This window comes from Herpailurus yagouaroundi, unplaced genomic scaffold, assembly GCF_014898765.1.
Source record: "Herpailurus yagouaroundi ecotype Mexico unplaced genomic scaffold, PumYag 250, whole genome shotgun sequence".
NCBI classification, from domain to species: domain Eukaryota; kingdom Metazoa; phylum Chordata; class Mammalia; order Carnivora; family Felidae; genus Herpailurus; species Herpailurus yagouaroundi.
The window spans coordinates 942,324-954,130 of NW_024412467.1; the positions used below are offsets into that span (position 1 = coordinate 942,324).

An 11,807-nucleotide genomic window follows, 5' to 3' on the forward strand; every position below is an offset into this window, starting at 1 on the left:
CCCCCCCCCAGCTGCGGTAAATGCGGCGCTCTTTGGCCTCGGAGAACCTGCAAGGCAGATGTCGCCGTGCCCGAGTTTTTCGGGCTCCACGGCGTGCCTCTGCCAGGGAGAGGCAAAATAGCACGACCCGCCTCGAGCCAGCCAGGAGTCGAACCTGGAATCTTCTGATCCGTAGTCAGACGCGTTATCCATTGCGCCACTGGCCCGCACGGAGGCGTCTGCCGCCGCGGATGCTTTCGTGAGGACGCAGGCGCCGGCGGGTCCAGGCGAGGCGCGCTCGCGCCCGGGCCGCGCTCCCCGCGGCCCCGCTGGGCTCCCGGCCGGTCACCTGCAGCCGGCTGCTCGCTCCGTGGCGTCCGTGCTCCCCTCCGCGGCGTCTTCTCCGCCCGCGACACCTCGCCATCCACGCGTTCGCCCCGCAACCAGTGTTACCGTCGGAGGCGCTGGCAGTGGAGCCCTGAAGAAAAGCGATGTGGTCCCTTGTCCATCGACAAGATGACAGGGAAGCACTACGTGAGGAGAATAATCATGATGAGCATTTGGAGGAAAACAAAAAGACCGGGAAGACCAGGAAGGCCCGGCGGAGACGGTGATTAACGAGACGGAAACGCGGGTATCAGGGAAAAGAGCCTGGAGGGGCGAGAGCGCGCACAGACCCCCCGCTTGCGAGGACCGTGGATGTGATCTGTTGGGACTTGGAGGTCGTGGTGGGGTGGCGTGATCTGGCGTGCTCTCTTGTCTCTCCTTCGGTCGTTAAAAAATGTGTTTCAGTACTTACCAAGCAAGGCTCTGCGCTAAGCACCCGCTTGCCTGCGCGCCTACCGCTGGGCCTGCGACTCCCAGTTTGACACCTTTGAAAGGGGCATCGTCAGCTCGCGCGCGTGACTGCGCGTGTTCGCTTTCTCAGGAAGCCAGTAAGCATCTCCCAGGTGTGCGTTTCAGTCTCCAGAATTCTTGAGAAGTAATCGTCGTCTCCATGCCTGGGTGAGCATCGCAGATAAGTTGACGGCTGTTAACCGAGTGAAACTGCCTGACATTGAGGACCATATCCACTGAGTGTAGAAAATAGTCGTTTTCAGTTCATAAGGTTGCAACGGCCCTTAAGAATGATACAGGTGTTCCTGCTCTTTCTGCATAACCTTATAGTAGACCTAGTTAGGAATCTCCCCCTGGACGATGGAACAGGAGACCTCTGGCCAGGTTTTCTACTTGTATGCCTAGGGCACTTTGGTGGTTATGGACTGCCTCACAGAATAATCGTTTCGGCTAGAAAGAAAAAAAGATAAATACGTACGATTTCAAAGGGAAATCAATTACACTGAAATATGTTACCAAAATATTAAAAACGTATGCTGTGTCAATATTTTTCCTCCTCTATCAATGCACTAACTGACAATGTACAGCAGGTCTAATCAATACCGTAATTTCAAAGCACTAATGAGCATCCATGATATTTAAAGAGATTTGTAACAACCGTAGTTTGATGTGAAATACTTGTGATCTCCAAAAATGACAAAATAAAAAGGGCTGAGATACAACAGTAATTTGTTGCCAACACTCAAGATGGAATAAAACACAAAGTTTCAGTATCAAGTTCGTCAAGATAAATATTTATTTTCCCATCCGAGTTCACAGACTGTCGCCTCCCTATAAGAAGCGAAAGGAGATTTCTGTTCTCAAGGGCAGTTTGGAAACACGAACACTCACGCTTGAATGTTGAGAAATGAAGCAAACTGGGGTACTTCTCGGTTCTATTCTACCCTCATCACATACCCAGGATGGGCAGGCAGGCCAGACCCCAAGGCGTCCCTGGAGCCACGGGTCGCGTCTTGCACCTCTAAAATGGGCTTCAACTCAGCTAGCTGGAGGCCCCGTCCACATGTTCTCTCCTCGGTGTCTGCAGAGACCTCCCTTCGTTGGGCAGGTTTTGAAAGCTTCAGCGGCCTCCAAGTTCTCTGCGATGCTCACAACCTGACATGAGCCAAGGCATGCTTTCACTTTGTTTTTGGAGAGCTTTCTAGGGGTCACCTTTTCTGAGAGTTCCAGTTTCTAGCGTTCAGTCTTTTCTTCAGTGGTTGTATCAGTCAGAGAAACAGAGTCCAGAAAAAAAAAAACAGAACTAGTAAGAGAATATGAATGAATGAATGAATGAACGAATGAACGAATGAATGACTATTTCAAAGCCTGGCAAGTCTGAAATCTGCGGAGCAGGCCTGTAGTTTAGAAAATCTCAGGCAGGAGCTGATGCTACAGTCTTAAGACAGATTTTCTTCTTCCTCCGGGAAGCCTCCATTTTGCTTTTAAATAAAGCCTTTCACCTGGTTGGAAATAATAATTCATGGGAAATAATAATTGGTTCGGCTGGCTGGCTCACCCGTATTACTGAGGATCTTACAGTCAACTCATTGTAACCACGTTAACCCACGAAGATATTTACAACATATCTTTACAGCAACATCCAGATTAGTGTTCAGTTGAATAACTGGGTACTGTACAGCCTAGCCAAGTTCACACATCAAGATAACCATCGCAGTGCACTGTTCTTCTGGTTTCTCTCTCAAGCATGTGGACAATGGCACTCTCTGCCCCTCCTGTGTTTCTTTACATTATTGTCAGCAGTCTGTGACACAGAGATCCGCACCTTCTCCAGTTTCAGATGCGAGGAACAGAGCCAAGTGTGAGAGGCCCTTCCACGGGCTTTGCCGGCCACACTGGGGATTGCGTAGAGGAGAGAATTCGCGCCCAGAGTTCTGGAAGCGATTGTTCTAAGTCTCAGTTTTTCCCCCAAGATTTGTCTGCGGCTTGTTAAACAGCTGCTTTGACTTAGCGGCATTTCACTGCAGATTTTGACCGCTGGTGACCAACCAAAGGAAAACCCCGACCAAATACTCACCGCTCTGCTGTCTTTCTGATAACCTGCCACAGTTTGGTCAAACCATAGTAGGTGTGGCTGTGCTCTTTATGATTATGTTGGCTCTCAGCACACTAATAATATAATAGCTAATCTTATCATATTAAAGAAATAGGTGCTTATTTCATGGAGGCTCAAACCGATTTCATGTTTCATAGACTTTCAGGGTTTTTACTGCAGTGGGAAATCTAGCAGAGTCATGGGCTTTTATACCCCAGCCCTCAACTGTGTGGAGGTGGTGGTTAAGTGCCAAGGGCTGCCTTTTAGAGTGTGACAGCGAAATCCTTCAAATGGGGATACAATTTAGAAATACCGAAAGGCTGATTTCAGCATTATCCCCAGGAGAACAGATTTCGGGCAACACAGCCAATCGTAATTAGAGGTTTCATCTGGGAAGTTACATTCTCGGGTTATGGCAATAATTTGTAAACTCTTGCGAGTTTCACTAACGCCCTTTGTTCAAATCTTATTCCCAAGGACAGATTTATTTTACAGAGAATAGAATAAATTGGGGAAGAGTGACAAACACACAAGTCCCCATGACAATATAGAAGTTCTTGTGAATGCTCTCAATTTGACATCTTAAAACAAATCCTTTGGACCAGTTTTAGGACAAGAAAGCTTCTCTCCCTCTGTAGCTGCGGAGGAGAGGGGGCTGCTTCTCTATCTCTTGCTAAAAGTAGATGTTAATTATGAAGTCTCGTATTTCTAAAGTTGCGGCTCTGGGACTCCATTAGTTAGCATTATAAGCAGGAGCAGGCAGGTGGAACCCAATTTTAGGGAAAGCCATGGGGTAAGGAATGACTGGAGTTTTCATTAAAGACCGTGACACTCAGAACACAGAGCTCGCTTCCCGAGGTGCTGGCGGAGTTGTGGTGGAAAAGCCGGGCGTCCCCTTCCGGGGGCCCCGGGTCACACTCCCCGCGGAGGCGTGAGAACCGCCCTCCCCGCAGTTTCTGGGACAAGACGCCTTCCGGCGCCTGCGGGAAGGGGCCTCAGTTTTCCTGCAGCCGCGCAGTTTCTTAGGTCTTCTGGGGGCGAAGCGGGGACTGATTCATCTTTTGGGCCTAGAGAAGCCTCTAGGCTGCTCCTGGCCGTCAGTGGTGGGAAAATGCAGACATACACACAAGGAAAGCAAACATCATTCCTTTTCTATGTCGATTTGGAAGCAGGCAGGCGTGCCGGCTCCGTGGCTTAGCTGGTTAAAGCGCCTGTCTAGTAAACAGGAGATCCTGGGTTCGAATCCCAGCGGGGCCTTTTGTGGTTTTCCCGCTCCCAGCAAAAGAGAATGCGCGATCAAAGTATAACATCAAGGGTAAATTCCCCTACGGAATTTCGTCGAAGTGTTTTATGTGGGTCTCAGGGTGGCCACTCTGCATAGAGAGAAAAGAGTTTGCGTTTCTTTCAGGAGAAAGAATTTCGATCTTCCTTTGTGTCATCACATTTTACACGTAATTTTTTTTGTTTGTTTGTTTGCAGCCAATACTAGAGGAAACTAAGGAAAGCAGAAGGCAAAATCACCAAGTTTAAACTACAAGCAACATCATAATCTCTGGTCACCCGATCCTCTTTCCTGGGAGAATTCCAGACCCATGCACTCTTACAATCAGCAGGCAATATTTGCAGAAAGCGCAGCCTCCGGAATGATTGCTACACGTGCAGCATCTCAATTCACAGCAGCCACTAAAATCCAACCACATCACGCAAGCCACAAATAACTGATTTAACAGGTGGTGTTGTGCTCAGACTTTTTCGGAAAGGAGCATCAAACTCAAACTATTTGTCACCGGTGATTTCAGAAAAGAAGGCGTCAGGAAGAAGCAACTGTCTGTACGTCACAGAGCGGATGGGTAGCCCACTAGGACAGGCGGACTTGAAAATGGCAGCCCCAGGCTGACTCCAAGCCGTCCAGGAAGAGCCAAGGCGCAGACTCCCAGGCTGAGTCATGGGGTAGACGTCAGCACTAGAACACTACTTCACCCTGCTACTGAATTTCACTTGACCTTCACCCCCTGCTCCATCAGGGTCCAGGAACACCTTTACCGGGATGCTTCCAGCCCAGAGGCCCTTAACAGAGTGCATGATCTGTACCACTGAGGTAATGGTGCTGGCTCTTGGAGCTCTAGAATATTCCAGGTGAGGACTCTAACCATCTCTCCCCCAAAGCCTGAAAGCCTTTCTACCTCTCCATATATGGACCATGAAAGTGATTTACGTGTGCAAGTGGAAATGATTTACAATCCAATGTTTGTTTAGCCTCCCGGTGCCTACTTGTCCAGAGCCAGTTCTATGCAAGCGCCATGCCAGTCGCACATGGGTCATGAATGGTGCTGTAAAAAGCCTGGGGGGAGGGTGCGGCAGACAGTTCAATGGCAGTTGCAGGGTAGTGGCGGGTGATAACACTGGGGGTGGGGGCCCTGGGGGCCGCAGTTCACTATTTACCCCGGACTGGTGGAGGAAAGAGGTGGGGGAAGACTTCACGAAGAAGTGACACCCATACTGAGCATGGAGGAGATGTAGAGAGGGGGCTGGAGAGAAGGCGTGGAAAAGATGCTCCTGGCAAAGGGGACCGTGGATGGCTACAGGTGAAGATCCGAGGAAGCAATGGCGGGTGGGAGGAGAGGGGTGGACTGCGTGGCTGTGTGTGCAGATCCTGAAACTCCCATAAAGACCACAGACGGACTTGACCGGACCGTAAGTCATCAAATGCTTCATGGGATAAGTTTGTTTGTTTGCTTGCTTGCTTCATGTTTTGTTTTGTTTTTAAAGACCACGTGCTACTGGGGCACCTTGGTGGCTCAGCCGGTTAAGAGTCTGCCTCTTGGTTTCTGCTCAGGTCATGGTCTCATGGTCATGGGTTCAGGCCCCCGGCGGGCTCTGCTCCGACAGTGCGGAGCCTGCTTGCGCTTCTCTCTCCCTCTCTCTCTGCCAGACCCGGCTCAAGCCCTCTCTCTCTCTCTCAAATAAGGGCGATCTCCGATCTCCAGAGTTCGGCACAGGCCCCAGCAGAGAGCGGGTGCTCTATTGTAACAAAAAATGTCATTTATCAGGTGTGTCTGATTTTCCAGGCAAATAAAGTGTTCTTTGCCAAGCACTTTATATCTACTAAGTCATGTAGATCCTCACAGCCTACTTATGAAGTAATGTTCAGTTATTTCCTTCCCTTTAGAGAGGAGGGCACCAAGGCACGGGCTTACAAAGTCACTTGCCTGGAAGGTCACATAGCTCATCAGTGGCAGAGGCAGGGGCCCCTGTAGCCTGAAGACCATTGAACCCGTTCGCCCTCCAGGTGTCTCTAAATGCTTCTCTTTGCACCTGTTTGCCATTTCCTCTTTTCTCATATGTTGCCAGGGCCCAAGGGAGGACACTAAATGGGCAGAAATGGACTGGGGGTGTGGCCACCTGGGCGATAAGGAGAACCCTCGTTTGCTTGTTCTTTTCTAACCTCACTGAGGACACTCTTTCTAAGCAATACCAACTCGCTTTTCTTTCAGTGTGTGTATGAAGGTTTCTGTGAATTTTGAGGACTTCGGGAGAGGGCAGAATGATTATCAATGATCATAAAACAGATTCCCTCTGGTTTCTGTCCTTGTAACCTGGGATTGGATCGGATTTCTTTTAAAAATGGGATGGTGAGGGGGCGCCTGGGTGGCGCAGTCGGTTAAGCGTCCGACTTCAGCCAGGTCACGATCTCGCGTGATCTCGCGTGAGTTCGAGCCCCGCGTCGGGCTCTGGGCGGATGGCTCAGAGCCTGGAGCCTGTTTCCGATTCTGTGTCTCCCTCTCTCTCTGCCCCTCCCCCGTTCATGCTCTGTCTCTCTCCCCCAAAAAATAAATAAAACGTTGAAAAATAAAAAAATTAAAAAAAAAATGGAATGGTGAGGAGAAAATTCCAGTCGCCTGTGCTTTTTGATTACTTGGGGCTTTGCAAGAAATTATGTTAGAATAATATTCACTATCTAAGTTTTGAGTTCAAAATAGAAGCACTGTTAATATTTGTAGCTGTAACTATTGATGCTTAAGATAAGCAGTCTGAACATCAGGAAACTTGAATTTGAGGGATATTTCTGAAGATGTCACTAAACATGAATTTCTATGTGTCTAAATCACATTCCCTGGGTCCTAGATCCAGTTTTGAAGTCTAAGCTTTTTAACTGTCAGACCCTCATCACCTGTCATTTGCTCCTGCTCTATGTCAAGGAAAGATTCATAATGGAAAACATAGGATGACGTTCATTGATGGCATTTTTTTTTTTTTTTTTTTTTTTTTTTTTTTTTTGTGGTGGCCAGGCGTTGAACCCAGTCTGGGAGTCATCCCTGGGTGAGTAGGCAAACCCATGCTTGCAGATCTCTGTGCAGCGATTAAAAGCAATGGTCTAGATGTGCATACGGCAACATAGGTAAACCTCAAAACCGTGGTAGGATGGAAATGAGGTAAAAATTGAATGGGATACGATGGATGAATGGATAAAGAAGATGTGGTATATATACACAATGGAGTGTTACTCGGCAATCAAAAAGAATGAAATCTTGATATTTGCAACTACGTGGATGGAACTGGAGGGTATGATGCTAAGCGAAATTAGTCAGAGAAAGACAAATATCACATGACTTCACTCATATGAGGACTTTAAGATACAAAACAGATGAACATAAGAGAAGGGAAGCAAAAATAATATAAAAACTGGGAGGGGAGGCACCCGGGTGGCTCAGTTGGTTGAGCTTCCTACTTTGGCTCAGGTCATGATCTCACAGTTCGTGAGTTGGAGCCCGGGGTCTGGCCCTATGCTGACAGCTCAGAGCCTGGAGCCTGCTTCGGATTCTGTGCCTCCCTCTCTCTCTCTGCCCCTTCTCCACTCATGCTCTTTTTCTCTCTTAAAAATAAGTAAACATTAAATTAAAAAAAAATAGGGAGGGAGACAAAACATAAGAGACTCATATATGGGGAACAAACAGAGGGTTACTGGAGGGGTTGTGGGAGGGGGGATGGGCTAAATGGGTAAGGGGCATTAAATATACTGGTGAAATCACTGTTGCACTATATGCTAGCTAACTTGGATGTAAAATAAAATAAAATAAAATAAAATAAAATAAAATGGAATAGGATATATGAAACAGTGTCATTTATGTGGATTAAAAACGAAAGCACTGAAACCAAAAATCTATGTTCCACAAAAACATTGAGAAGGAAAAAGATACCCTCTCTCCAGAAATTTCTTATGGGGGTGGAGGATGGGACATGAACTTGAGAAAAGGGTATTATTAAAAAGAAATCTATAAGCAAACAAAAGAGGGCCCTGCCGACACCGGCGCTTGTAATTCAGGGGTAGCATTCATTCAATTCCTCGAACGTGAGAGGAGAGACAGACAATTACAGACAGAGAAAGGAGATGAAAACTACCAGGCCTTACATCATCTTCTACGTACCGAGTGCTTACATTCGAGAGCATAGACAAGAAATTTTTTTTTTTTTTTTTTCAGTTGATCATTCCGCTGTTGGAATATTGGAAAAAGTAGCGGGCCACCTTCCATAGTAAGGATTCGAAAAAAAGGGCCATTTTGTCAGGAGTGGGATTCGAACCCACGCCTCCAGGGGAGACTGCGACCTGAACGCAGCGCCTTAGACCGCTCGGCCATCCTGACTCGCTGGAGAGCGAGCTTGCTCCGCATTTATTTGTGTCTCTACCCACACACCAAGCAGTTCCGGATGGGGAGCCCTTCCGGGCAGGAGTGAAACGAGCGCTCCTGCGTGAGCCGCGCGCTGGACGCCGACCCCGGCGTCCCGCGCGCAATAAATAGCACCCGGCTCCGGGCGCGGCCGAGTGGCACCTGCCGTGCGACCGCGGATTCGATTCCAGGCCCCCGGGAGGGGCGGGGCGGGATGCCCGGGGAGAAGGGCGCCCTCCCGCCACAGGGGGCAGAACCCTGCTGAACTCGTGGCACCGTGTCGCTGGAATACGCGCTTTCTCCCCGGAGGTTTTGGGCCGCGGCAGGTGCGCGCAGGCTGCAGCCCTGCCCGCAGGCGCTCGCTAACCCTCCCCCTCCTCCCAGCGGGCGCCGCCCCGGGAAGCGGCGTTAGCGGGCGGGCGAGTGGAGCTTCTCGTTCTGAATTCGTCGAAGTCTCTACACTGAGGATTTGCCGGCTTTACTGTGTGGATGTTCTACTGCGGGGAACAGAAGAAGTTTCTGCATCTAGTAAACCTGGCACAGGGCCCTCGATGCCAGGCCTCTACTGCAGCAAGTTCTCTAAGCACACTTCACGTCTGATGGGACCTACCTCGGGGTTTCTGGTCCAGTGTTAGCGTCGGGATGCTGTGGTCAGGACATCGCCGACGGGGAGTCGGGGAACCTGACCGTGAGTTTCAAACAAAGGACTAGTGAGTCAACTGCCTGGAGGCTTGCGGACAAGTCGTTTGGCCCGTGTTGACCTGAGAAACGGCTTTCCTAACAGTTTCATCTAAGTTCATTTGAAGAAATACAAAGCTTGAGCGCTTAAATGAAGCGTCAAATCCCCGTCCCCAGAGAACCAGGTAGACGCAAGTAATTCTCAGTCTCACCCAGACCTACCGAGTCAGACATTTGGGGGGTAGAGTCCAGGAATCTGTGTGTAACCAGCACTCCAGGGGATCCTGCGATGTGCCCAGGTTTGAGAGTCACTGGCTGGAGGCACAGTAACCCCGCAATTCTTACCAGAGAAACTGCTGTGGCGTGAGCAGGTGCCATGTGAAAGCGCGCGCGTACTGCCAACAGCCTCCCCGCCTCAGACTCATCGAATTGGGGTGCCTGAGAGTTCCACCTGGGGACTGTATTCCTTACGGTTCCCCCTTCACCCCCCGGGTGATTCCAGTGTGCACCCAAGTTCGAGATCATTACTTTAGGATTTAGCTTCCGAAAAAGGCTGAATCCCTTAAGGGTGAGGTGGAGGGGCCGCATTCAGAAAACGTGTTCGGGCCTCCGTGGCACAGGGCTCTGGCCCCAAATATTTGTAAAACGTGGAGTGCCGCCGGCCAGAGCGCGACTCACGGGGGCTGTTCGCAGGCTCCGTGTGTGTGCGTGTCCACCCGCGTGGGATGTCTGAAGGTGGATCGTGGGAGGTGGCCAGAGATGACCATCAGCAAAGGGGGGTTGCCCCCCCCCCCCCCCCGGCACCTGAAACGCCAGGGCCCAGCCTTTGCCAGCGATAAGATGGAAACGATCCAGAGAGCACATTCCAATCCAGTGGTCGGCGTGGTTGCACGTGAGCATTTGGTGAAGACGAATAGATCTGTCCGGGACGCAGATCCGCTTTCCGGGTTCCAGAAGGCCCAGCAACACCCAGGCTCGTCTCTTTTAGGAGATTCAGGAATAAAGCCACAACATCCGCAGACTCGCCGTTTCCTCCAGGCCCCGGTAGCCGGTGCCAGCTGGAAAAAGAGCCTCAAGGCCCATCAGATAAGTTCTTCCTCCAGGGTGTGCTTCATGCAAAGAGGCTGGAGCTGGGGGTGGGGGTGGGGGGGGTGGGGGGAAGGAGGAAGGACACAGACGATTCCTAGGAATCTGCTGTCTGGTTCGCACTGTGCCTCGTGACCGTTTTCCTCGAATGGTCAAGGAAATCATGGATCGTGGGGAGGCCAAGAGTCCTGGGGGGAGGTGAGGAGAGTCAGAGAGCTGATTACAATCTATGGCTGTCTGTCCTTCTAGTCTCAGAGACGGGCTCTTGCGGCAGCGCCGTCTGCTCTCGGTGAGGTTTCACAAATACGTCTCCGGACACACATTATACGTTTACACCAGCAAAGCAACTGCCTGAGGCTCCCACGTATTTTGGAAAGACTCGAGACTTTTTCTTCGACTTTCTGCAGGTATAATTTGAACAAACATGAACACTCGAGTCGTCGCGCTATATGATGTCTTTCTCCCAGGGGTGCCGCGTAGGGTGGCCGGCCTGGGGAGGACAGTGTGGGGTGAGAAGTGTTTGAGGAAGGGGCGTGGAAAGGAGGCACTGGGTGTTGGGGGAATCCACGAGATGGTGGAAGGGGCCCTTTCTGTCTGGTTCTCCAGGTGCCGGCCCTTGGCGCAAGTAGAAGGTGGCACACTTAGTTACTCTTTTTTTCTCCTGACCCTCTTCATGCCTACGAAGCTCCTGAGCCAACGGGTCCCACCTTGATAATATCTCGGAGTCTTTAGTCCTCCTACTCAACTGTAGTTTGTTCAGTATAAGATGTCCTGGACAGATGGCAAGGACACCCGCTTTCAGGTCCTGGCTTAGGCACAGACTGTCTGTTTTAATGAATCACGTTATGTCAGGGCGCCCGGGGGGCTCAGTCGTTGAGCTTCTGACTTTGGCTCAGGTCGTGATCTCACACGCTCTGTGCTCTGTGAGTTTCGAGCCCCACGTCGGGCTCTGTGCTGACAGCTCAGAGCCTGGAGCCTGCTTCAGATTCTGTGTGTCTCTCTCTCTCTTTGACCCTCCCCCTTTCACGCTCGGTCTCTGTCTCATAAATAAACAAACATTAAAAAAAAGAAAGAAAGAAATCACTTTATGTCTCTTGGCTTCAGACTCTCATCTCTGAAAGGAGGCAGATGGAGTTAAGTGTTGACAGTCACTTCTCATGCATTATAGTTTCTTCTTGATCCCTTTCCCAAATACCACCTGTGTGGTCGCCTGATTTACAAGCCTTTATGCGGAATGACTTTACAATAATGCATATGTGGAAATGTCATTATCTAGATATTGTTATGTAGGTCTTGAACCCCAAGTCCGTAGGAAGACACTGAAACCAAAACCATAATCAAAACCTAAATGGAAATGGGGCCTGGGAGGTGACAATCACAAAGGTGAGTGAGAGTTGTTGACAATATCACCTGTCACAATACACAGTGAATGTGATGGTAAGAGACCTGTCTGGTGTTCAGAATTT

At 49.9% G+C, this 11,807-nt stretch overlaps 1 long non-coding RNA gene and 2 other non-coding genes across 3 annotated transcripts; 2 read left to right on the plus strand and 1 right to left on the minus strand.

The window, feature by feature from the left end:
- Positions 1-9: 9 nt before the first annotated feature.
- On the plus strand, positions 10-5,653 carry LOC121020381 (uncharacterized). Its single transcript, XR_005786101.1, has 2 exons — positions 10-2,944; positions 4,391-5,653. It is a non-coding gene; the product is annotated as an uncharacterized LOC121020381 (long non-coding RNA).
- TRNAT-AGU (transfer RNA threonine (anticodon AGU)) lies at positions 4,095-4,168 on the plus strand. The gene has a single exon. It is a non-coding gene; the product is annotated as a tRNA-Thr (tRNA).
- Positions 5,654-8,470: 2,817 nt separating the features above from the next.
- Positions 8,471-8,553, minus strand: TRNAL-CAG (transfer RNA leucine (anticodon CAG)). The gene has a single exon. It is a non-coding gene; the product is annotated as a tRNA-Leu (tRNA).
- Between the last annotated feature and the right edge of the window lie 3,254 nt (positions 8,554-11,807).